Source organism: Mus musculus, chromosome 2, assembly GCF_000001635.26.
Source record: "Mus musculus strain C57BL/6J chromosome 2, GRCm38.p6 C57BL/6J".
Taxonomy (NCBI): Eukaryota; Metazoa; Chordata; class Mammalia; order Rodentia; family Muridae; genus Mus; species Mus musculus.
The window spans coordinates 5,379,663-5,405,000 of NC_000068.7; the positions used below are offsets into that span (position 1 = coordinate 5,379,663).

Consider the following 25,338-nt stretch of genomic DNA (forward strand, 5'->3'; position numbering starts at 1 on the left):
TCCTTAGCCCACAAGTTACCACTGTAGATAACAGACTGATGCTCAGGGACAACTGTCAGGGTCATGTCCTTCCTGAGACTTGACACCATAGCCAAGTCTCTTTGCTTGTCTTCTAAACACTCAGAACCAGGAGTTCCAGGGAAGGCTTCCCACACAGCGGGTGGGGGACAGGCCTTGAGAAGGGCTGGTTACAGGCAGACAGAAGGGAAACACAAAAATTAGGCTCCAAATGATAGGGTTAAATTAGCTCTTATCTTGGTTATTATGGTGTTTTTGTAAGTTAGGAAGCTTATGAGTCATGAATATTGCCACCTTTAGTGGATATCATCACAAGTAATTTATTTTTCAAAAACTACTCATACAAATATGAATTTCACTTGGTTCTTATGGGCAACTGTTATTGGCCTGGTAGCAGGGAAGAACTAACAAGGTCACAGCAAAGATAAATTGGTTGGTTAGTAAGAAGATGTGATTAAATGAATAGTTTGTGATATTCCTTTAGTTAAAGGCCTTAAAAATCGTCTGATCACAAATAGAAATGCTCGCTACATACAATGCAGACATCAACACAAAACAGCTTTAAGATGTAACCCCAAACACTGCCCCAGGAGGCCCACACAAATAACACTTTCCCTTCCTCCTCTCCATCTTTATTTATCTATTACATGTGCTTGTGAGTGATGTGCATATGTGTGAGCCACTGTACCCTGACATGGGCTGTGTGTGCATCTGAATTTCTGTCCATCTGAGGCTGACAACCATCGGGAGTTTAATAAACCTCAGGTGCTAAGATTTCATGGCTGCCTCTTATATATTATAGGTATTCCAAGAGTCTTCCTTATTTATTTATAATTATAGTTTGTTTCCCCTTTAAGTATAAAAGCTACAGAATCTAGGACCTGGTAACAAGTCCCCAATATGAATAATTATCTTCTACTTGATAAGCAGTAGAAATATAAAATGCCGCAAAGAGAAGTAGCAAGAAGAGTCTGCACCTGTGGGGAGCTGTGTGATGGGCAGAAGAGGTACTGCCAGGAAAGGTGTCAGGACAGATTCCAGGGATGGGAGCCAGGACTCAGCAGCTGAGATTAGCAGGCTCCAGGTTCAGGGGTCTAAAGAGGGGGCTGACTGGGTGAGGGGTAAAATTCTGGAGATACTAGGAGTCAGTGACAGCCTTGTGGTCAGGAAGGGCTCTGTGCCTGAGTGTCTCACCAATCACAATGGCATCCATCTCTGTTTTGATGATTATTCTGATGGAAACCAACAACCAACCAAACAACAGATCAGAGGGAAGGTAATAGAATTGTGGAGGACATCAGGGGCTTGTCATCCCAGGCCAGCAGAAAGACGAGTAAAGACCAATCAGAGGCAGGAACAATGGCGAGGGAAACTGAGCTATAGAGAGCATTCCACCCACTCCACAGTGGGCACAATGCACGGTAGGTGTGTGGGGGTGCGTGGCATGAGGACACTTGACAGCTGTGTGTGCATGCCCAGCCTCCCACCCTATGACATGGGCTCTGTAAACACAAGCTGATGCACCTGCTAGAGTCGGTCACAACTGTGTGGCTTTCTTGAGTCATAAGCTATCATGGGCAGAATTCCGAGCAACATGAGGCTCTGAGGCGGCTTTTTCTCTGGGATTAGAAAATGAACCAATGTATAGAGAGATTTCAAAGCAGAAAGCAGAGGACACATAGTTGAAAAGGAAGAGAGACAGGCTAGGGATATAGTTCTGTGGCAGGACACTGAAGACAAACAGGCTGTTCTGGCATGGGCAGCAGAGAGAAGAATAAAGGTATTGTTCCCAAAGACAAGCAAGACGGAATGAGAAGATGCTCAGGGAAGAAGCTGGGGAACGGGGAACGTGGACACCCATTACAGCACTGGTACAGCGAGTTCAATTGGCACTTACACGAAAGCAGGTGACGTTGGCTGTCCTATTAATTCTCATGTGTTCTCTGCTGGGTTTTATACTTAAATATTTTTTTAAAATTCAAATCCTTCATTAGGAAATATCAGAAAAACTTAAAATGGCACGAGTGGCTTTTGTGCCTCCACTTAAAAGTCAGTGAACAGTCAGAGCCACTTTTGCTAGAACTGGGCGGATATATGAATAGATACAATTATCTGGTATAACAACTATGGCATTTCTCACTTCAACAGTTAGAAACCCAGAGCCTCCTGGGTCAAGGCTACAAGTGTAGCATGGGCCCTTCTGGTTCTCCTCTTTGGGAATGCAGGGGTAGGGGCTGGGGCTGGGAAGCAGTGTTGGCAGCAGACCAGCAGTGAGCAAGATTGGGCTATAATAGAAGGGTGGGAGGAGAGGGGGATGGGAAAGGCAGATAGTTCTCCTTGTAGGAACAAACTCACAGGTCATTTGTGGTGGCAGAGGCTCCTTGGAAGCCCTGGCATCTGGCACAGTGACGAAATCTCTAGAAGCAAAATGGGGGCTGTTCCAGGATCTGCTGCACGCCTGACTGGCCTCCACATAAGCTCCTAGCCATTGCTCTGCATCTCAGTGAGAGACTCCAACACTGAGCATGCAGAGTCACTGGGCTGTGAAATTCCTCAAGGTGCCCACAGCAGAATTTCAATCAAAATCGGCTTATCCTTCTGTTCCCACTTGCAGCCTGTCTCTCAACCCCGCAGCCACTGATGGCTTGAGAGTGAGGAGGGACACTGAAGGGTACAGCTTTTTAATTTCCTTCTTAAAGAGAAAGATGCCAGTCGTGCTGATACATAATTGTGGGGATTAGAGCCAGCCAAGCAAAACGGCTCACATGCTACCTGTTACGTGCTGGGGTCAGAGGAAGGCATTAGGATTTAGTGCTTACAACCAAATGGTTCAGAAGGAGCTGCTGTCACCAGATGGCTGACAATGACCGGTCCCTTCTAGGGAGATGGGTCTCTGCCAACACTATCACTGAAATAAATGGTAGGCTGCCGAGAGGAGGAAGTGCGTCACTTGGCTTCCTCCCTGAATCTGGGTAAAATGTCTTCCTGTTTAGGACCCAGGCGTGAGAAGTGAGAACCTGCATATATGTCACAGGATCCTCAGGGGACCAAATGATAGGACATGAAAAACAGGCACAGAGAAAACACCCGTCATTACCTATCATTATTAATATAATGTGCTGTTAGCTTGGATATGTATGTTTGGAGATGTGTACGTGCATGTGTGAGTGTGTGTGTGTATGCATATGTTCATGTGGCTGTGTGAACATATATGAAAGTTGGTTGCACGCCTGTGGACGTCATATGTCAGCACCCAATAGCATCCTCTATCACTCCCTACCCTATTTTTGAGACACAGGGCCTGGAGCTCATTGACCTAGGTAGGGTGTCTGACCAGAAGGATCTAGGGATCCACCTGTTTCCAGCTCTGTGTGGAGACTGCAGATGTGTCATACGCAGCTTTTTACATGGGGTGGCAGGGATCAGAAGACAGGTCCTCGAGATTGTGTGGCAGACACTTTACTGCTCCATTTATTCCCCAGGGCTCTACCCCAGAAACCTTTATTTTTTGAAACAGGGTTTGGCTCTATTGCTCAGGCTAACCTCACACTTGAGATTCTCTTACCTCTGTCTTCCAAGTGCTGAGATCATAGGCATGTGTCTCCACAGCCAATAATATCAGATAACTGTAAGGCCCCACAAGGTAGGCAAATGCTTAGACCATCTCCATTCCACTGGTGGGATCTAGTGAAGCACTGCCAAACTCATAACACTCAACTCAATGTGTGTCTTCTGGGAGGCACTCTGGCCTGTGTAGGAAAGCCTTGTCTAAAAGTCATAACCACTAAAAAGGTACTACTTCCTATACCCAGCCAGGCAGGAGACACCAAGAGACAAAGCACATCTAAGACTCTGACTCACACCCCCCCTCCTCCCCCCCCTCTCTCTCACACACACACACACACACACACACACACACACACACACACACACACACACACACAAACACACACACACACACAAAGTTAAAGGAAGAGAAGAACTGAACACAGTAAGCGGGAAACAAAATCCCAGAGTCCCAGGCTATGCAGTTCTTTGTACCTGGCAAAAGCAGGTCACCAACGGGGCTCTGAAATGTTTCTAGTGGCCAGGGAAAACCAGTTGCCCAAGAGAGGGTCAGAGATGGGCATAACCAGTTGCTAAGTCTTATGGCTGCTTAAGGTGTGATTTTTCTCACCTTTGAAACTCAGGCTTTTCAAAACTCTTTAAATAATTTAGCAAAGGAGCATGTATCAATGATGGTGCAATACATGGGCATAACTTGCAAGTGATGATCAGATGAATACCTGTTTTTCAGGTCTTTAGCCAAAGATGCAAGTTTGACACAACCATCAAACCAAGCAAGCCAAATGGGTCATAGAAATATCAGTGTGCATGACCCAGAGATCTGGCTGGGGGTAAATAGTGTAAGACTAATAATGATATTTTCAGAGCAAAGAGCCATGGGTTAGAATTTTAATATGATGTTTCTAGAACATTCCCTGGTATAATTCCTATATAATTCCCATAGAGCTGTAGACACGCTGATTAACTGGGATGGCACAGGGGATTGATTGGTGGTATAAACCTGGGCTTTGATGATCGCCAGGTCGGGTAGAAATCTAATCAGTGTAGCATCTTTGCCACAGCAGCTTCTTGCTGCACTGCTCATCTCTGCTTGGTCAACAAAGTGTGGAAGCAAGGCATCACCTATCCATCCAACACTAATGTGAGTTTTAAATACGACCTGATTTTGTTCATACATACGTCTTCCCCCTTCTTCCCCCTTCATCCTGACGGCTGCTTTAAAACCATGGCTTTATCATCTCTCTCGGCTGCTGCGATGGCTCTCAAATTGTGCTCCTTGCAGACTCCACTTCCTCAGAGCCACCCTCCACTCCACCATGGAGCAAAGGCACAAATGAACGACTTCCTTAGGAAATGACTGGCACCACAAGGACAGAATGAAAAGCTGCCGCTTGGCTCTCGACTAGAGAGGCATGGGCCCTACATGAAGATTCAGAGGGAGCACCATCAAAATGGCGCTTTAAGTAATTACTGTATGCCTGGAGCTACGCTTGGCATGTTTATGTGCATCATCTTCTGGCCGCTATCCTCCCCCAGTGCTGAAGTGTAAACTATCATCAGAATCGTTCATGGGGCATTAGACAGTGCAGGAGGCAGGAACTTGTCAGATTTCAGTGGCAAGGCAAAGGTCTGAAATGAGGACCACTGAAATGGGATGCATTACCTGTCAATCATAAGATTGAGAGAACCTGCTTGTGGCTGGCACTGCTCCCACCCCACCCCACCTCACCTCACCCCACCCCACCACACCCCCTTTGCTGTTGCAGTTATAATTCCAAATACCCTCCCACACATTCTGTATCCATGGTGGTGGTCCTGCATGCTTGGACTCAGGTCCTTGAGTGGAGGTCCTTCAGCAGTTTGCGCCTCACCTTCTCTCATCCATTAAGGCTCCTTGTCATACCCCAGACCTTGTCATCACCAGTAACTGTGACCCATCCAGGCACGCTTCTGCCATTCCTTCCTCTGATATTTCCAGTTACCTTTAGTCCTTAGCTATCAACAATCCTTCAAGCCCATTGAGATCTGTAACCTGTCTTTCTTTTTTTTTTTTTTTTCATTTTTTATTAGGTATTTAGCTCATTTACATTTTCAATGCTATACCAAAAGTCCCCCATACCCACCCACCCCCACTCCCCTACTCACCCACTCCCCCTTTTTGGCCCTGGCGTTCCCCTGTACTGGGGCATATAAAGTTTGCAAGTCCAATGGGCCTCTCTTTCCAGTGATGGCCGACTAGGCCATCTTTTGATACATATGCAGCTAGAGTCAAGAGCTCCGGGGTACTGGTTAGTTCATAATGCTGTTCCACCTATAGGGTTGCAGATCCCTTTAGCTCCTTGGGTTCTTTCTCTAGCTCCTCCATTGGGAGCCCTGTGATCCATCCATTAGCTGACTGTGAGCATCCACTTCTGTGTTTGCTAGGCCCCGGCATAGTCTCACAAGAGACAGCTACATCTGGGTCCTTTCGATAAAATCTTGCTAGTGTATGCAATGGTGTCAGCGTTTGGATGCTGATTATGGGGTGGATCCCTGGATATGGCAGTCTCTACATGGTCCATCCTTTCATCTCAGCTCCAAACTTTGTCTCTGTAACTCCTTCCATGGGTGTTTTGTTCCCAATTCTAAGGAGGGGCATAGTGTCCACACTTCAGTCTTCATTCTTCTTGAGTTTCATGTGTTTAGCAAATTGTATCTTATATCTTGGGAATCCTAGGTTTGGGGCTAATATCCACTTATCAGTGAGTACATATTGTGTGAGTTCCTTGGTCAAGGAAGGAATAAAGAAAGAAATTAAAGACTTTTTAGAGTTTAATGAAAATGAAGCCACAACGTACCCAAACCTTTGTAACCTGTCTTTCTTATCTCTCATCTTTACCCTGTCCCATTGACACCAGACCTTGCTTAAATCACTTGCACACAGACCTCGCTTAAATCTTCCAGCCAGTCATTACAGCTGATCCTTACCATATAGCCTAACTCCCACCACCACCACCACCACCACCACCCCGTCTTACTTATGGTTAATTCTAAGCCTACCAGCTCCATTTCTATACTGTGCCATTTAACACAGTGAAAAAAGGCACCCAGGTTTGCTGAGTGGCTTCAGCTTACACATCTGAGGTAGGGTCTCACTGCATCACTTGGGCTGACCTTGCCTTTGCAGTCATCTATCTTCTCGCCTTAGCCTCACTAGCAGCAGGGATGGCAGGTGCAAGTGACCATGCCTGGCTTGACATTCCTAAACATGCTGCCCCTGATGTTGTCTGGCTATCACATTCCTTCTCTTCAGTCCATTTACTTTCCAATTCCTGCTGAAAATAACATCACGACTTCTCTCCTGCCGTCAGTATCTTCCAAGGTTCTCAGCAGAAACCCAGCAATTCATCTCCATCCAGACAACTGAAGCCATCAGCTTCCCCTGGCCCCACCAACTGAAGCATCTGCAGTCTGTCACCCTTTCTTTATTTTCCTTTCAAAATCAATCTTTATGTGCACTAGAGTTCATTTCCCTCCCTTATCTTGACTGTTCCTTCCTTGTTGCCTTGAGGGCTACTTCTGTGCTCTCTTCTCTCATTTTTAAAAAGTAATAGTATTTGTATAATTCTTTGAGAATTTCACAGAATGTATTTTGATTTGATTCACCTCCCTTCCCCCAGTTCTTCCCAGAACCACGACCCCCCCCACCCAGTTTCATTTTCCACGGATCCCACTGGCTTCCTTGCTGGTCCTTGGGCACACCAGCCACCCCCCCCCCCATCTTGTGTCCCTCAAGTTCTCAGTTACTGTCACCCCTGCCTACAGCAAGTCCCTCTCACTGCAGCAAGCACTCACTTAACCTTGCTCTGTTTGCTCCTTAGTCTGCTTGCCTGTCACTCACTCGTGGAGGAGTGCCTGGCCACCCCTCCCACTGCAGCCATTCATCTTTCCACACCACTTCATCTCTTTTCATTGCTACACAGCATCTTTTAATATACCATGGTGTTCATTTATTATATTTGATAGTTGATGTTGCCTGCCTCCCCTTGCATCTCCCTCAGAAAGGCAGAGATTTTTGTGATGAGTTGTTTATAGCAGGCCCTGCCCCTTGGCATATATCCAATCAAGATTTGCTGAATATGGGGTGAAAAAATGGCTCAGTGGATAGGACTGCTTGCCGAATAAGCATGAGGACTGGGCTGAAGTCCACAGCATCCATGGAAAAGAGCATGTATGAACACATACTTGCCTGTGATACTAGTAATATGGGGCAAAGACAGGAGGCTCATCAGGGTTTTTGCTTCAAGTTCAGAGAGAGAGAGAGAGAGAGAGATCACCCAGTCTCAAAGAAAAATGTGGGACATGATAAAACAGGAGAGCCAACACCCTCCTCTGACCTCCACTTACCCACACATGCACATATGCATATACACCACACACACACACACACACACACACACACACACACACACACACACACATGCATATATGCACGCATACATATATACAAATGCACATACACATATAATTTTTTAAAAACTAAATAAAGATTTGGTGAATGCAAACCATATACACAACTGTTGTGACCCCTTATTCCCAACCACAATGACAGGCAGCACAAAGAATGAGATAGTCCAGCTGGGTAGTGGTGGTGCACGCCTTTAATCCCAGCACTTGGGAGGAGAGGCAGGTGGATTTCTGAGTTCAAGGCCAGCCTGGTCTACAGAGTGAGTTCCAGGACAGCCAGGGCTACACAGAGAAACCCTGTCTCAGAAAAACAAAAACAAAAAACAAAAATAAAAACAAACAAAACAAAAGAAAACAAAAGAATGAGATAGTCCAAATATCAACAGTGTTACAGGTAAAGAGTCAGTGTCTACTCTTCAGTGTAGGAGCAGTCTCTAGAAACTCTTCCCTCTTAAGGCATTTATAGTGGCTTTAATTTTTGGTGTAATTACGGTAAACAATCATCTCCGATTTTGGAATATCTTTGTGGACAGCCGCAATCAAAGGCACACACGCAATCAAAGGCAAGCAGCAACTTACACACAGTCTACACATGGGACAGAGGAGTGTGTGGGAGAAAGAAAGGTTCGTGCACATAAGCCAAATACAAGCAGCAGCTTACATACACACTCTGGACAGTAGAAGCAACCTTCAGGGCACATGCAGTTTTGCTTTGTAAAAATAGCCTAGGAGAGACAGACAGACAGACAGACAGAGAGAGAGAGAGAGAGAGAGAGAGAGAGAGAGAGAGATCCTAAAGAACAGACCGAGCAAGCCACCAGCCGAATCCAATCCAGCCGCCCACATCAAGAAGGCATCCTCTCCTTATCGCGGTTTCAGTACTGAGATGTCTGGCTCACTCTTATTATGTGGATAATTTGATCCTGAACCACTTCTAACAAGCTGCAGTTTCCAACCTCTGCTTCCTACCATGGATTATGCCAGGCCACTTAAAATACTGCTCTGAGGCCAACTCACAATTACAGCCCAACAGTGGCTAATTGCCCTCGTGCAAGGGTTCTGCTAATAGACAGAAACTGTAACCGACCCAAACACTTGTACATGTATCAATCCTTCTGGCTATGAGATCTCTGCACATGTACCCAACTGGGCCTCCCAAAGCAGCCGGGGATGTCTCTGCAAGGTATTAATACCAAGCAGGTAGCTAAAGAAGCATGGAGAATTGCCTGGAATCTATACCAAAGGTAATGAATGCTACCATATTTTGGAGGCAAAGCAATATGGTGACTACTCAGCAAGCGGGGAGTCCAGAGTCTCAGCTCTGTGGGATGGAGGCAGCCTCTCTCTCTCTCTCACTCATAGGGAGCAACTTGACACACTTTCCAAGTTAAGGGGCTGTGATCCACCTGAAACACTCAGCATCTGAAAAAGCCGCTGGTTCACAGCTGCCTCCTATGTGGACACCCCACAGTCTGACCTTAGAACACAGTCAGATTAAAAGACAAGTGGGGCTCACTTCTCTGCCACTGTGTGCTGCAGTGGCCGTGCTTACAGCTGTGATAGACCTCAGGTCTTGCACCCAAGACACTCAGGTGTATAGCCCTTGTGTCTCTGGATGTCTCCTCAACACCGTTATACTTGCTTTATAAAACAGTGAGGCAGCGGCTGGGCAGCTCTGTGGGTACAGCGCTTACCTGGCATGTTGAAGTTATAGGTCCCTGCCCCGGCACTGATGTGACTCAAACACAAGTGCTTAGGTACCCATATGATGTCAGTAAAAGCAATAACTGAAACAAGCTATGAAGACGCTTTTGGGGAAAGGGGCCACTGGAGAGAGAGTTCAGCAGTTAAGAGTGCTTGTCGTTTTGGTAGAGCATCTAGATTCAATTGGCAGCACTCACATGATGACTTATAGCCATCAGTAACTTAAGTACAAGGGGATATGATGCCCTCTTCTGAACTTTTAGGGCACCAAGCACACATGTGGTACACATATACACATGCAGGCAAAACATTCATGCCCATAAAATATAAATGTAAAAAATTTTTAAAAATGTATTATTAGGTCAGCAAGATGGCTTAACAGGTAAAGCACTTGAGACAGGTAAAGCACTTACGCCTGGTGACTTAAAACTCTCAGTCCCACAGGGAAAGGAGACAGCCAACTCCCAAGCACACACACACACACACACACACACACACACACACACTTAAAAGCTATTGTTATATAAGCACACATTGGGGGTGTCTGCTTTATCCTCACAGGTCCAAATAACTTGCTGACATTCTGAGTAAAGAAATTATTTGAGTCTTTCAAAACTCTAAGCTGTAGTCTAACTATATTAAAACTAGCCTTATTTCTGCTTTATTTGTTCAAATGATGCGTGTCAGTCACATTCGGTTGCTGTGACAAAATGTCTTAGATAGTCAATTTTAAAGATAGAAAGGTTGGCTTAGGCTCATGGCTTCAGAGGTTTTGATCCATGATCACTTGGTCCCATTGCTTTGGGTTGGTGGTGGTGCAGTGAGTTATGGTGGGGACCTATGGTAGAGGAAACCTGTTCATCTTTTGAAAGGACAGGAGGCAAAAAAAGGAGAGGAGAAGACTGGACCAGCATACACTCAGTCTTGCTAGAATTTGCCTGAGTTGAGAATCCCAAAGTAGTTCTAATCTAGGCTTTCCTGATTCTAAGGCTGCTGAACACTTTTTAAACTATTTAATGGGGACTAGGGAGATGGCTTCCTGGTGGAGAGAACTCGCTGCTCTTGCAGAGGACATGGCTTAGTTCCTAGCGTGTACATGGTAGCCACAGCCATCTGTAACTGCAGTTCCAGAGCCTGTGCCTTCTTCTTCCCTCTGTGCACACTGCACCATGTGCTGCACAAGCATACACATACATAAAAAGAAATACAAAATTAAAATAACACAGAAATATTTATTGGCCTTTTGCATTTCTGATTGGCAGGGTTTTTTTGTTTTGTTTTGTTTTTGCGGGGGTGGGAAGGCAATGTTCGACTTTTACAGTTTTTATATATCCTAGATATTAACTGCCTGCTTGAAGTATAGCTGCCAAACATTTCCTCGTGTTTCATGGGCTGTCTGTGTGCTTGGCTGATTGATTTTGCTAGGCAGCAGCTTTTTAAGTTTAATGATTCTTCGGGCTACATCCTGGGCTTTTAGGATGTCCTTACCAATGTATACATCTTGAAGTCTTCTAGAAGTTTAGGAGTTGGGGCCCTATGTCCCTGTTAAGTCAATTCTCCTGGTGGCCTAATTCCCTTCCACTAGGCCCAGTCTCCTAAAGGCTCCATCATCCTCCCAATACCACTTTGTCTCAAAAAGTATGCGGGAAAGAGAGTGAGGAAAAATATCATAGTTGACCTCTGACCTCCACATGACCTCATCTCCTCCCCCACCCCCTACAGACAGACAGACTAACTGATAGACAAACAGACACATACACACACATACAGAGGGGAGGGGTTGTTTTAAGACCAGACTCCTGAGAACTGAGAATCTGGGAGAGGTGAGTGAAAATATCTCACTCCCCCCTCAAGGAAATCACTTTATCTTTATATTTCCATTTTGCAATGATATAAAAAATCATGAAAAAGGATACTACCAACATGTTCTGGCTGTGGTTTCTGTAGGCTTATTTGGAGAGGAAGGCTGTCTCCCTTAATTTTCTGGCAGAATTGGATTTAATTAAACTCGACACACTGTGTGTGGTTGGAGCGATGGCTCGGCAGTTCAGAACACTGACTGCTCTTCCAAAGACTCTGGGTTCCATTCCCAGCAGCCACATGGTGGTCACAAATATCCATAACTCTAGTCTCCAGGGACCAGACAGCTTCTTCTGACCTCTGGGCACACGAGGTCTACTCATGGTGCACAGACATACAAGCAGACAAAACAGCAGTAAACATAAAAGCAATCATTTGTTAAAAGATTAAAGCACACTGGACACCATGTCAGTTCTCTCTCTAACTATACGATTCCCTTTATGCCATTAAAATGCTATCAATTCCAGTTTATAGGCTAATTTAAAATCCTTCACGAACCATTTATTAGATATGGAAACAAAGCACATGGTGTGTGCCTACACACCAAGCATTGAAAAGTTCTGCTCTAAGAATCACTTTTCAATGTGCTTAGAATGTGTGGACAAAAGAGAAAAAAAATAGCATTTATTTTTACTTTGAAATTTTCAAGTGCTTCCTGTATCCATCAGTCGACAGTGAGACGTAATGGAAACACAGGGTGAAACGAACTCACTGTGGAAGATCATTGATATCAGACATGCACATCTGACCTCGTGTTTCGTTCTGTTAGAACCAGTAACTCTGGGACAGAGTTGGAAAGCCTGCGCAGCAGACACCATTCCGAGTACACTTCTGATACTGAAAGTATGTAAGACATATTTTAAAAATGACCTTGCATTTGTGTGACTTGGGAGTATCCTTGAAACAAGACATAGTTAATATAGTTTAAAAGCATGCCCAGTTTCTGTGGTACTGGGCACCAAACCCAGGGCTTCATGCATACCAGGCAAGTGCGCTAGCAACTCAGGTATATCCTCAGCCCTCGAACCCAGATCTTCTTCTTGCTTCAAGCCTGTTGAGTTGTGCCCACTCCTTAACATCCCTCATAAGCCTGGTCAAAGGCCTCCATAGAGGGAATTAATCAGCACCAGCAGCCAAGTGTCCTGTGGTCTGCTTTTCAGAACTCCCCACGTGGTTCCTGCAAGTCTTTGGCTCCCAATTAATTCTCAGGCTCAACAGCCTGAAGGGTGAGAGTGGACATAACACACATCTCAGCAGACCTGCCTAGAGCAACCTCTTGTATGGGAAAATGAAAGGCCGTGGATCCGAACCTTTGTTGACTCTTTTAGGGTCATTAACAAAAAAGGAACATCTCATTGTAGTGGTTTCCTTCTCAAAACCAAAACCAAAACCAAAACCAAAAACAACCCTGGAAGACCCAAATAGCCAGAAAGGCTCCTATTTCCATGCTAAATCACAACCACTGGCTTGTGCCAACGAAACCCTGTTTGCTGGAGTTGAAATGAGAAAATGTGTGAACAGTTGTTGTCTCTGAGATATCATCCCCAGGTCTCCTTACCCCGGAGCATTGGTCAGATTGAAAGATGAATAGGAATGCCTTGAAGGGACTTGTTGGAGGAGACTAGTCACAATGTGTCAGCTTCCTCATGCCATTCAACACGTCTCTCTTCACCCAACAACAAGCATCAGTTCTTCTGGCTGTTAATGGTCCATGTCTTGATACACAGATTATTCACCTTCAGATGTACATGAAGAAATGAAACCTGGACAAGTATGCTCTGCATGATGCCCTAACACTTGCCTCTCCTCTCACTGATGCTAGGAGTTCCACAGATGAGTCAGATTGCCTTCCCTCTTGCAATTAAAAGAAAACCTTTCAGTATTATACACATACAATTCATCTTGATACCATCCACCCCCTATTAGCCTGTCATAACCCTAATTTCAATAACTCCCTTCTTCCCCAAAAGTCTCTCTACTACTAATCCAGTCTCCAACCCCCACCTTTATGTGTTTTCAGGTCTTGTCCACTGCTGTGTCTTCATGGGTGCAATGGCCCCACCATATCCAGAAGTTGGCATTTGGCAGCAATCCTAATAATCTTGCTAGCCATCATCCATAACGTGCTCTGGGTCTTGAAGGGGAAGTTACAGATGTTCCATTTAGGGCTGAGGGATTAACAGTTACTTATTATCAGCACTTTGACTGGACATGAGTCTCTGAATTAACCATCACCCTCTGCTTAAAGATACTTCTCTGACCAAGGAAGAAAGTAGGTGCAAGTTCTGACCAAGTTTACAGTGGCAGGTATCTATTCCTCCCGTGGAGCGGGTCACAGATTGTGGGAAGCCACATGTGCCGTTGCTGAGTGGCACTGACTACTGCTGGCCACCATGCATAAGATTGGACAAACAACCAATGTGTACATATGCAGTAAAGTTTTTTGCAAAGACACTGCCTGGCCCAGGCATGATAATGAGGTTCTGTAAGGTACTGAGAGTATAACCAATCAGATGTGAGATATGCAAATGAGGTATGATAATGAGGTTCTGTAAGGTACTGAGAGAGAGTAGCCAATCAGATGAGGAACATGCAAATGAGGCTTAGTGCATAACCAATCCGGGTGTGAGACACGCCCCTCCTAGGCCTATAAAAGCAGCACTAGTTCTGGGCTTGAAGTCTTTTCGCCTCTACAATCAAGCTCTCCCAATAAACGTGTGCAGAAGGATCCTGTTGCAGCATCGTTCTTCCTGGCCAGTCGAGCGCGCGCAAGAACAGATCCAATCAGAAAGCACTGGGTTGCCTACAAGCAAGTATGCTAATATTACATCAATGAGCACATCTCACATTGCCAGCCAGTACACTACTCCTAGGTAGGGCTGCTGAGGAATCGAATGCCTTAGCAACCTACCAGCACCTTCTGCCACCATGAATGCAGTGGCCAACAGGAGGAAGCTTCCGGAGTGTTTCTAGCCCCATTTCTCTATCCCGGATCCAAGTGTGTGGTGTCTTCAGAAATAGGCTCTAGCCACCAGGTTGGCTTATGTTACATGGATGTGGAAATCACTTTAAACAATTTTCAAGGTTAGAGACGGAGTTCAGTCAAGTAGAGTGCTTGACTAATGTTCATAAAGCCTCAGGTTTGAATTCCAGTACTATATAAGACAAGCATATTGGTGCATGCATAATTCCAGAGACAAGGGAATCAGAAGTTCGAGTTATACTCAGTATGCAGAGTCCTGAAGTTCAGCCTGGGATACCAGGGAGTATCTGAATAAACCACACTTGGATCAGGGGTAACTGCTTGACGTAGCACCACTCTGATAGTCATTTCCAAAGACACAACTCCTGACAGACGACAAGAGCTTTGATCAGCAACACCTGTATCACCGAGAGCTAGTTAGAGTTGCAAAGTAATGCCCTTTCCCTATCATACCCAGTGACCAGAATATCTTCGAGTTGGGAGCCATAATCGAGATGACTCTCTCTATATGATAAGCTTGATATCTGTCATGCCTTACGGCATATCCCATTCGAACCTCTCAGCTGTACTTCCTAGCGTATGGGAACCCAAGAGCTAGATTAAGACATTTATTGTCCACAGAGAACTGGCAGAGATGTTTCCATGTTCCCCTAGGGTTAACTGCAGAAGAAATCTGCTAAATAAAAACACTCACTGGGGTGTGTTGTGTCTCCTTTAAGAGCCCAAAAGACCATCCAGGAGCCAACTCTGATGTAATCATATTAGGGTCTCTTTCTTATAAACTTGAGCTTGGACTTACTCACCACAGACCTCCAGGACAGTTTGGTGAAGTAGCCCTGAATTCTCATTGGGACAAGGTTTTATAGGAAATGGGAGCAGGTGAGGGGGTGTCCATCCTGGCAAGCATCTAACTGAATGACTATCGTAAGCCGACAGGTGGGTGTTCTGAAACAAAACCATGAATAATCACAAATGGTCTGAAAGTACATCTAAAACAATCAGACTAGTTTGATTAACTGTTGCTAGGAAGTAGCTAGGGAGTGATTCTGGGGTATGGACCAAGGACAGGCCATGGGGTCCTTGCAGGCACTTAGGTGCAGCTTGGATTTAGCTGCTGGTCAAGTTTTCAGGTTTTTTTGTTTGTTTGTTTGTTTGGTTGGTTGGTTGGTTGTTTTTTCTGTTTTTAAGATGAAGTCGATGGAGTAGGTTTGACCTCTCAGGTGCATATAGATATGACAGTGATATCCATTACTCAAGAGCCTGAGACACAGAATCCTAAGTTCAAGACCAGCCTGTACAACTTAGCAAGACACCATCCTAAATTAAATTAAATTAAATTAAATTAAATTAAATGATGGTCAGGGATTTAGCTCAGTGGTCCTGGTTTGTTCTCTGACACCAGAAATTAAAACAGAAATTAAACAAGAAAACAGAAAGCCTGTTCCAAGAGGAGGAGGAGGAGGAGGAGGAGGAGGAGGAGGAGGAGGAGGAGGAGGAGGGAGACTATAAGTGTTTGGTGTGGGGAAAAGGATGGTACATAGAAGGTATGACCCTAAAATAAGTGAGGACAATCATTTAGGTCAACTCCATCCAGCTTGCTTCCTTTATGTTGGCTCATTTTTGGTCAGAGCAAAATCAGGGGAATGTCTCCCTCCATTCTTCAGTAGTGTAATGGGATGCATGGTGAGACCTTGTGGGAAGCATTTATGAAACAAAGGGTGCTCAACACAGTCTGGTCAGAGAATCTGTAGGGTCAACCCCCCACAGTGGTTTCACTGTACCTCTATTTGGTTTTGATGAGTCAAACAAATCTCTCTGATGTGTTTTGCAAATGTGAATATGCCCAAGAGGACGATAGGGAAAAGAAAGGCAAATTGAAGAGATGATATGAAGTCAGTGGGGACTTCCTCTGTCTGTTCTCAGTGTTCGTGGGAAGGGTGAGATCTAACAGTGAAACTCTCAAGGTCCTGTGTGTTCAGAAAAGAAGCATAAGAGAGGAGGATCAAGAGATGGGTGGTTCCAGCTTTAAAACAATGAGAAAGCCTGTGAAATCAAGTCACGACTCATGAGTAGAAACAGCCCTGAGGTTCTTACATCATTAATCAATTAATTACATCACACACCAAACACACATACACACATACACACACATATACATGTACACACATGCACACACACACACACACACACACACACACACACACACACCATTCTTGTGTTGTATGAAAACTCAAACACCATTTCATAATCAAAGAAGTGGCACGCCAAGCAATAACACTGCTCAGTTCAGCCTGAAGTCAGAAGACCCACTCAGCCATCAAGCTGCCTTTCAGGGAAGGCAATCTATCTCCCCTAAGTGCAGATTTAAAAACTAGAGGGAGCCATCTGGTGGCTTGAGTGTCTGTTAATTAAAACCCTTCTCTTAGCTTTGTACCCCATGGGCACCTTTACTTCAGCAAAAAGGCATTAGACAAAGCAGTGGTGAGTCTGGACACCAGACCTGAGTTTGATCCTTAGCATCCATGCAAAAACAAAAACAAAAACAAACAAACAAAAACAACAACAACAAAATAAACCCAGACATGGTGGTGTGTAACTGTAACCCCAGTCAGTGCTGGGGGACCCCAAGGGCTTGTTGGCCATTGAGTCTAGCCAAAATGGCAAGTTCCAAATTCAGTGAGACCATATCTCAAAAAAGGAAAAAAAATAATAAGGTGAAGAACCAACTGAAAAAGACGTCCCAAAGGCAGACTCTGGCCTCCACATGTACTAGCATAGTGGAGTCCAGATGCATATCTGCATATGTATACTCACACACACACACATACACACAGAGACACACACACACAGACATGTGCACAGACACACACATACACAAATACACACATACACATGCACACACACACCAAACACACACATACATACACACACAAACACACACACATACACACACAGAGACACATGCACACACACACATACACACATACACACACAGAGACACATGTACACACACACATACACACACATATACATGTACACACATGCTCATGCATACACACACACACATACACAAACACCACACACACACACACCCCATTCTTGTGTTGTATGAAAACTCAAACACCATTTACTGGGAATTAAAAAAAAAGAAGCTTTCCTGTGCTGTATCAATGTCAAACATCTATGTTTACACAGAATCTAATCAAGATTAAGAGTGTGTACCCTCAGGAGGAATACTGGAAGTATTTCCCTATTTCTGAAAACGAACCCAAATGAAGAGTCTATGAATGGTAAAAGGTTTTGCTTTGAACTTGATCTTAAGATCAAGTACCACATGCAGTAGGAGACAACTGAATAGGAATAAAACTAAAAATTAACTGAAATCATGTGAGCCAATGGCCCCCTGAGAGGTTACACAGGTTTCACGAGCTTGGTCATGTTTCCATTTTGGTAGTAGACTTTTCCAGAAAACCTCAACTACTGAAACCCATTAAAATAATTTGGTTTAATGTGCCCTTCCATTCAGTTCTGCCTGGGGATTGCTACTGATTGCAGTATAATGTCTGTTTTTGCAAATGTTGATTTTCTCCTCTGTGGCAGATCTTTTTATTTTTTTTCTCACGGAGGAAACTTCATGTGTTATAATCACCAGGAAATAATTACTTCAAAACTGGAGACAAAGCTGGGCATCGTGGTTCGTGCCTTTACTCCCAGCATTTACTATGTAGTGGCAGGTGGATCTCTGTTAGTTCAAGCCAGTCTGCAATACAGAGTGAATTCCAGGCCAGATAAAATAGTGAGACCCCCCATATCAAAAAACTAACAAAATAAAAGGAAACCTGCAGACAGTTGCCTTGAGTCTGAGGTGCTCCTTTGTGCCAACAATAACCTCTGTCAACGTTTCTCCTCTCTCTCTCCAACTTGCTCAGCCCTTAGCTGTGCTCCTGAGCATAATTTCTTTTTTTAATGAGGAAAACCAGTCCCTTCATGAAAGCCTAATTACACCGATTTCCCTGGGAACTGTGAAGAACAAGCAGTTAAAGGCTCCCCATTATTTCCTTTGTCGTTAACTGTTAGACTGGAACTCAGCTGTAAGAATGCACCGGAAAAGTTGGCGTAAATGTTATAGAGATCAAACTGTAATTTTTCAAATTACTTAAGAACCCAATACAAAGACTCCTCTTAGGAAGAGGACATTTTCGTCTCCTATGGTAAAACCGCAGGTAATATTAGAAAGGGATGAAATGTACTGTCACTGGAGTGCTTCTAAAGCTAATTGCATTCTGATTTTAATATTGATAAATATGTTTATAATGAGAAAACATCACAGTGCGTTCCTAGTGAAAACGTAGCATGACTGCCACAGTTAGCGTCAGCTATCAACTTGACAGAAACCTGGAGTCACCTGGGATCGGGGACCACAGATGAAGAGTTGCCTACATCCGACTGGCCTTGAGCCATGCCTTCGAGACATTTCCTTAATAGCTCATTGACGCAGGAGAGTGTAGCCCTGTGGATAGTGCCAGCCTTAAGACATGAAGTTGGGCTATATGTCTTTTTAATTGCTACTAGGCATAATGTTGTCTTCAGTCTCAGATATTAGGAGGCCGAGCTACATGAATTCAAGGATATCCCGGTCTACAAAGTGAGTTCTAGGACAGCCTGGGCTACAGAGAGAAACCCTGCCATCAACAAACAAACCAACAACCTAAACCAAAACAAGACAAAACAAGACAAAATTCTCACAGATCAGTGCTTTATTCAGCCATCATTAGAGACGCTTCCTCCTGCAGCACATGGGGACAAATGAGTCTCTACCCATTGCCAGACATTATACAGAGAGAGGGAGGGAGGGAAAGGGAGAGGGAGGGGGAGGGGGAGGGGGAGGGGGAGGGGGAGGGGGAGGGGGAGGGGGGAGAGAGACAGACCTCGGAACACACCGCTCTAAACTAGATTTTCCATCAAATTCCTCCCCACAGAGCTCAGGGAAACCCATGAAAGAAGAGGTAGTAAGGACCAGAGGACATGGAGGACACGGGAGAACAAGCCCTCTAAATCAACCGGGCAAGTCTCATAACCACTCGGAGACTGAAGCAGATGCACGGGGCCTTCACGGGTCTGCACCATGGCCGCTGTGTATCTATCGTAGCTTCAGTTCAGGATTTTTATGGGCATCGTGAGCGTGTGAACAAGCGCATCTCTGACTTGTGCCTTCTCCTGGGAATCTTTTTTTTTTTTTTTTTTTTTTTTTTTTGGTTCATTTGCCTTGTCCAACTTGGAGGGGATGTCTTTTATTTTATCTCATTATATTTTATTGTGTTATGTTTTGTTGTTATCTCTTAGAAGCCTGTTATTTTCTGATGAGACAGAAAGGGAGTGGATCTGGATGGGAAGGGGAGGGAGGAGGCGCTGGGGGGAGTAGGAGGAGAGGAAACTATAACCAGGCTATACTGTATGAGAAAAGAATCTATTTTTAATAAATGGGGAAAATGGAAACCAAAAATCATATTTCTAAAACACAACAAAGAACCTAGCTAAGCACGTACTAGGTAACAAGCCGGTTAGCAAGGTTCCTCCATGGTCCCTGCTTCAGTTCTTTCCCCGAGTTCTTGCCCTGGCTTCCCTGGACTGTAATCTAGAAGCCAAATAAACCCTTTCCACCCCAAAGCTACTTTCAGTCAGAGTGGTTTCTCACAGCAGCAGAAGACAAACCAGAACGATGACCGAGGTGACCAGATACATGGGTGATGGTGTCCATACTGGAGAGAGTCTTGCCAATCCACCCTCTTCTTGCTGTCCTTCTTGCTCAGGTGACAGTCTCAGAAGCAGAGATGTGGTTGGCGGCAGGGGCCAGGGTGTTAACCTGGTCTCAGGCATAGTGCACACTAATCTAAGTGTACAATTGAATGAGATGCCAGTTCAACTCCAGAAAGCCATTCAGGCAACCCCAGGAATATTGTCGACTTGAGTTTAACTGTTGACAACTGTGATAGTTTAAATGTGAAGTGTCCTTCTGTTCATATGTATGAACACTTGGTCCCCATCTTTGTGAAGTTATGAAACATTTTGGACATAAGACCTAGCAGGTAGACAAGACTCTAGGGGCAGGACCAGAGATTTATATCTGGTCCAGGGCTCCTGTGTTATGAGTTGCCCTAGACATAGACTTCTCGTTACCTTGACATCTCCTGCACATTCCCCATCGTGTTAGACTAAGCCTCTCCAACTGTCTGAGAAAATCAATCCTGCTTCCCTTCCTGAAGTTGCTTCTTTCAGATATTTTGCCACGGAAAGGGGGATAGTGACTAACGTCACATCATATGGGTATAGCCTTCATGACGAGAGGTGATCCATGGGCAAAGGCACTGGGGACTCAGAGGCAAAACACTGAGTTACAAGTGCTGATCTCTGTAAGAACTGTTCACAGATACCGAGTTATAACTGGAGTCTGGAGCCCTTGTCAAAAAGATATAATCCCAATATCCACCTTGACCCTTGTACAAATGACATATTTGCTGTCAGAAGCAAACTGTGACATCCCTCCTGTAGCCCTTTCTCTCCACCCAGTTCTGAGACTTCGGTAAGAAATTGCTTCATAAGTAGGTGGGCATGCTGCCAATTTTTCTAGCAAATTCCAAAAACTCTGCAGGTATAGTGCATAACATTCTCAGCTGCAGGTGAATTTGCCCCCTCATCTAGGGACATGTGGCAATGCCCAGGGACAATTCTTTATTTGGGGACTAAAGGATGTTACTGGCATCTGCAGGTAGGAAAAAACGAGGACATTTTTTTTTAACCATCCTACAGTAAATGGGACATCCCTATACAGAAACAAAATTATCCAACCAACATGTCATTAGTGTCAGATTAAGAAACCCACTTCTAATGGGACGAGAAAATGACCGCCGTAGTGTGATTTGTGTGCCCAAGAACAAGACACCTGCCATGAAACCTACTAGAACTTGGAATCAGATGCACACTCCACACAGCGCCTGACACATTAGACATTCAATGTACACTCTGCTGCCTGCATTTAAATAAGCAAAATGCCATTCCCCTAGTTCAAGGATAATCCAACCTAAGAAACAGACATCACTAACTTTTGTACAATGACTTAAAAACAGTCTCCTTCAGTGATTATAGATAATGGAATTGCCCTTTACAGGCAAAAAAAAAAAAAAAACCAACGGAGAGAGAGAGAAAGAAAATTCACATAAACTGTTAGAGCTCTGTATTGTGGCCAGGGGCATCAGATCATCAAGTGGCAGTTATTTCACTATATTAATATTTGGGGAACATGCATATTATTATTATTATTATTATTATTATTATCTTCTATAAAAGTATTTTATTATCTATAAAAGTAATACCACAGAAGTAATCTAGTAAAGAATACTAGCAGTTCTTTGCTACTTTGTGGGTTCTTCTTTTTCCCCAACCCTTTATCCCCCAAGTTTCACCCCCTATCACTAGGTAGGAGAGAAAGAAAACGGAGAGATAGTGATCCCTGAATGTAATTTCTTTCCTTTTGTTTCTTCTTTGAGCTCAACCACCAACAAACAGCAGCCAACCCCTCTGAACAACCAACAACCAGCCACCTACCTAGCAGGGCTTTAGCATTTATATACCCTCTGAAAAAGTTCCCAGGATTCCAAACATCACATGACCGCAGAAACTATGTGTAGCTGGCAAAACCATGCCTCTGCTAGAGCAGAGACAAATCAGTCAGTTCTGAAGCTGCCCCCTTATCTCCGCACCTGGGATCAAAACCAAAACATGTTCTTATAACCTCTCTCTCTCTCTCTCTCTCTCTCTCTGTGTGTGTGTGTGTGTGAGTGTGTTTCAAAATTCTAAAATGTCACTACATGCTAGTATTGCACCTGAGATGATACAAGAAGGGAATTTCTTACACAGAGCCAAACGTCGTAGCCCAGTGGTTGTTAAGAAGTCTACCTAGGCCACTGTTTTGCTTAACTGTTGAAGAATAGAAAGTGGAAGGGTGTGTGGGCGCGGGCATGTGATCACAGCATCGCCACTGGGAAACAGAGACAGTGGGCGTGGGTATGTGATCACAGCATCGCCACTGGGAAACAGAGACAGTGGGCGTGGGTATGTGATCGCAGCATCGCCACTGGGAAACAGAGGCAGTGGGCGTGGGCATGTGATCAGAGCATCGCCATTGGGAAACAGAGGCAGTGGAGCAGGAGAGCCAGGCCATCTACTAAACAGTGAATTTGGAGTCAGTATGGACTACACGAAGACACTGTGCCTCATAAGTAAATAAATGGATGCCGGATGGACAGACAAACAATATGGAACGTGAGAAATATCTCATCAAAAACTATGTCTTAAAGGCCAAGAATAATTAGAAAATTTATGTCTATTTTATATCTGTTATTAGAAATGCAAATAGCTTTGAAACCATCTGGGATAGACATATGTAAATATGTTCACTGCTTGAGTTCTGCATGGTGGTGCTTGCTTTGTGACTACTTTGAACCAAAGTAAGAAGTCACTCAGATCCACATGCAGCAAGACGGTAGGAACAGGAAGAGGTGAGAGTGGGGCGATGATATTAAGGGGGGTGCAATCACTAAGAGGGTTAGTAGTACTCCCACCAAGGTCAGGGAAGCCAGAATCCCCACCCACTGTCCATGACCTCGAACCCTGGCAGGGTCATGCCCATAGCAAGGAGGAAATTACTGATCCTCTCAGAGCAGGATGACATCAGAAAGAATATACCCTCCCTTCTGCCCCCTACCGTCCATCCAAGCACTTCTGACTATCGTTTACCTTTTCAAATAATTTTGCCTAAAGGGAAACATTATGCTACTTAGCAGACATGAGTCCACTTGACAATTGTATATTTTGTTAGGAATTAATGAAATCAACTAGGCATTCTGCCTGTCTGAACGGGATTCTTTTCCTCCAAAAAAGATCCAGGCAGAGTAAGCTGGGAAGTCGGCATAGGTTTAGCGGTTGGACCCTTTTAGGTAGATGCCACTCCACAGGGTTGGGGCTTTATATGTGACCATGTGCCCCTTCCCGAATCTTAGTCCTTATAAACATCCACTGGCGAGACCTGACAAGCTCGGGGACAGTATGACCGCCCTTTCTTTCCTTTTTTCTCACTATTTAGATCTCAGCAAACACTGACCAGGTCTGCATTTACTCTGTGTCCTTTCACTGGAATCCCAAGCAGCAGGTGTACAGAGATTTGCTGTGGCCAGCACACAGCTTGTGGACCTTTATTGATTGTGACATTGAAAGCTAGTGAGTGACAGGCACCCTCAGAAGGGAGCAACGAAATGTAATCCAACATCACAATGTCCAGTGACCTCTGACCCCAAGGCAGTCAAAACCTGAATGGCAAGTAAGATCTAAGTTGAGTCTAGGTGTCCTCCATGAGACTGCCATCTGACTTCTTTGGGGGCAAGTGTCAACACTGGTTTTCTCTGTGTAGCTTTTTCTGTCCTGGAACTCACTCTGTAGTCTAGGCTGGCCTTAAACTCAGAAATCAGCCTGCCTCTGCCTCCTGGATGTTGGGATTACAGGTGGGCACCACCACTGTCTGGTACCGTTTGACTTTCTAACACAGACACTTACGTAAGACCAGCACAGAGTAGAAATAACAACCAATGACTGCAAGATTGCTTCTGCGTGCTTCTTACATGGCTGTGCAGAGAGGACTCTGGCTGCAAAGGTGTCAGATCAACCATGCAACCTGCACCCTCTAAGTCCTAAATGCAGGGCCCTTTCCTTCATTCATTTCTTCACCAGTAGGGGGCGTGTGTATGTAGAACTTCTAACATGCTAATCACAGCTCTCCCCCTCTTATGGACTGAATATGCCTATTGCGAAACCCCATCCCCTGAAGTGCTGATAACTGGAGATGGGACCTTTGGGTTAGATGATCTTTGATAGTGAGGGCAGGATGGGATTAGCATCCTTTATGGGGAGAGACACTGGGGCTGTCTGTGGCAGCATAGGGGAGCACAGAAGAACCAGAACAAAAGGCCTCCTCCAGAGCTGCCCAGCAAGCACTCTGGTCCTGGACTTGCAGCCTCCAGAATGGAATAAAGTCAATGCTTGTTATTTCAGGCATTGGCTATGGTCAGATGTTTTGTAAAGCCAAGATGCTCGCTGTGTCCCTGTGTGTCTTTCCATGGTGCCTCCAGAGCAGTGGCTCTCAACCTTCTTTACTCTGCGACCCTTTAATACAGTTCCTCGTGTTGTGATGACCCCCCAACCATAAAATTATTTTCACTGCGACTCCATAACTGTAATTTGGTATCATTATGAACTGTAGTGTAAATATCTGATATACAGCCCCCAAAGGGGTCACAGCCCACTGGTTGAGAAGCACTGTTGTAGAGGCTGCCTTTATATGGTCTTGCTGTGCGCATCCGTCCTGGTGCCAGCTCGCTGCTCAGCTTCAGGGACTCTCAACTCCACAGCTCTATGCCTGTGAACCTGTTACAATGACCCCTGCAGAACGATGCTTCCAGAAAACCTCAGATCCTCTTGCCTCTATGAACTTCAGGCAGTCCCTGCTGTTGCCCTTAGGATGGCTCTGGGCTGCTTCATATTCTAAAAAGCATCTTCTGTTAGTTACTGCATCTCTTTGCTCCCACATTCAACATGGGCGCAGAGAAAGTGCAAAATTCAAAAGGCAGACTTGGGCAATAAACCAAGCTAAGAGAAACATTCTTTCTATACAAAAGTCTTGAGTGGAACTTGATCTAATGGCAAGGGAGACA

At 44.7% G+C, this 25,338-nt stretch overlaps 1 protein-coding gene across 9 annotated transcripts in view; it reads right to left on the reverse strand.

Moving 5' to 3' along the window:
• The window catches only part of Camk1d (calcium/calmodulin-dependent protein kinase ID), a 421,404-nt gene that overhangs the window by 86,206 nt on the left and 309,860 nt on the right, over positions 1-25,338 (reverse strand). Inside the window, exon 1 of one of the 9 annotated variants that reach the window (XM_006497473.4) lies at positions 2,374-3,869. The exons of the other annotated variants lie outside the window; for them this stretch is intronic. The gene's annotated coding sequence lies outside the window, so the exon portion shown is untranslated. Of the gene's footprint in view, positions 1-2,373; positions 3,870-25,338 lie in introns of those variants that run through there. 9 annotated transcript variants of the gene reach the window in all.